Raw genomic sequence first — 2,505 nt, 5'->3', positions numbered from 1 at the left:
ATAATGTTGTTTATTTTGGCAGAAATTCATTCAATCAGGGTATTACATAGGCCCTAGACCTATTATAGTAATATTATTATTATTCATAACCCGCTTCAATGCGTTAACTGTCAGAACATCATGGCAGATGCTACGCTTCCATAATCATGAAAAGATGCATTATAATCGTCTTGCCTGAAAGACCAAAGCGATATCCCTGTCAATCGGGACCGGTTACTGCAAATGAAAAGGCATTCATATAAGCGAGTGTTCAAACCTCATTTACGTCATTAAACCAAAACCACATTGGCGTGGAAAATTAGCTGTGGAATTTTATGTGTTATGTTGAAGCGCAGTTACTAATAGGCCTAATTAATATCTGTGGTGGATGAATAAAACTGCTGTATGCTGATATTTCTGTCTGTTTCACGAGAAAGCCAGAAAGTATATTTAAAAGCAAATCGTAAATTTAAGTCTAGTCGCAACGCTGGAATAAGTACACAAACGAGAAAGTCAGGAGGGTAAATTTGAAGCAAATCGTAAATTTAAGTCTAGCCGCAACATTGGAATAAGGACACAGGTACGGTAAAGTATATGCTTCAAAAACAATATTGTTTTAATGAATAAAGTAGTTACCGTTCTTAAAAAAATATTATATTAATTAGCAATTATTAGGTCTATTTCTCATGCTACCATAAGTTACATCAATTTGCATAGTCCTCTTTTTGAGAATAATAATGTCATAGGAATAGACCTACATTGCAAAACATTTTATATTCATGGCCCAATGTTCGTAACCGTTTGGTCACAAAACAAGTTTGCTATTCATGTAAAAAAAGAACTAAATCGAAAGATAACATACACAAATTAAGGAATAAGAATTTAGGATATTTACAGTAATCAAAAGGCATTTACGCTGCAAGGTGAATTATAATAATAGAGGGGCACTTTCATGCAATATTCATTCAATTAATTAAAAAAAACTAAAACGCAACCTAATCTAAAGAAAAAAAATGCTTTAGTTTTATGTTTGTTTAATCCCCGGAGGTTGTGGTCACAAAGTATTGGTATTATATATATTAATTAATGTTTACAAATTACAAGACCTTCAGGTAAGGGATCGTTGGATCTTGTCATTGAACGGGTGTTCTGTTATTATATTTAGAATACATGGATGAACACGAGGTCGACGTCCAATGAAGCAGACTGATTACCGGTGTACTATCAAAATAAAACTTCTTTTAAAAATTACAACTAACTAAATAACTGGAAAAATGAAAATGATGTGCCTGACCCACAATGCGTCGATCGGCCGACAGTCATACATTATTTGGACCGACGTTGTTCGCGCGCCGTGTAATTATTAAAATCGCTACACTGTCGCTACAGCGTTTTCCGTGCAATCGTTGTAGTGCGTAGTCCCCGACGCAATCGGAAGGCTCCCTGTTAGACCGATCAATCAACATCACCGAAAGCTGGCGATAGAGTGTAGCGATTGTATGGACACCAAGCTTAAGCGCTTGCCAGACGCAACACAGATCCGTTAATTGTGAACGTCGTTGAAAACGATTCGTAATGTGTCCGTAATGTGACTCGTTGCGGTCCTAATTGCGTCAGCTCCCGAGAGGTACCTACACATTGTTTACTCATAAAAATAATACGATAGATATATGAATACAGTATAATATGATGATATTAATAATGTCTTTGTAATGTCCATTCGTTCACGTTAACCGAAGGTTCATCGTTTTGAAAATTGTTCAAAATAGATAGAACACGATAGGGCCAATATGCTAATCTTAAAGTCTGTGGGGTTGGGAAATTATATGTCGGCTCTCACATACGCCATAATTAATTTTATGTCCGTATTTACTACCCTTGAAACCCTTTGAAATTGAACATAACTGCATTCAAACGCGAACCAATAGTACCTTCGTAAAAATTAACGGATCGTCAGCCGTTAAATCCACATTGCGGAACAGATCAAAGTTGTGTTTTATATGGTTAAAAACTATAAACCTTGTTTAACGATTTAGGCTTGAAAGGTGGGGTTATGTGAATAACCTACTACAATGCATGGATTTACTTTTTGTCAAATTCTAATGGTAGTGTTCTAGATTCTGCTGTGTAACCATTGTGGCTCATGAAGAGCATGTTAGAATTAAAGCCGGGCACTCAATGCGCCCGACTGTTGTCGGCCGACGGTTGAGAACGCAATGCCGCGACACGACACGCGCTCCGTTCAGACTGCCACCGACAATCAGCAAATGGCGGCGCGTCGACTGCCGCTCACAGGGAGCAGATTTGTCGTACGACGCAGAGAGTGCCCGGCTAACAGACTTTAAATTCATGTTATATTCATAATATCCTAATTTACATTGTACTGTCCAGCATTATGATCGCCTGTTTAAGTTGAAGTTCTTTAGATAGTTAGTTCTTTATTTATTTCACACACAAATAACTGAGACCAGTCAATTCTGGCTTATGAGTGAAAAACTGGACATATATATATGTATATATATATAT

Source organism: Anneissia japonica, unplaced genomic scaffold, assembly GCF_011630105.1.
Source record: "Anneissia japonica isolate Jap-2015-1 unplaced genomic scaffold, ASM1163010v1 scaffold288023_len281633_cov177, whole genome shotgun sequence".
Taxonomy (NCBI): domain Eukaryota; kingdom Metazoa; phylum Echinodermata; class Crinoidea; order Comatulida; family Comatulidae; genus Anneissia; species Anneissia japonica.
This window is presented reverse-complemented; position numbering follows the sequence as displayed.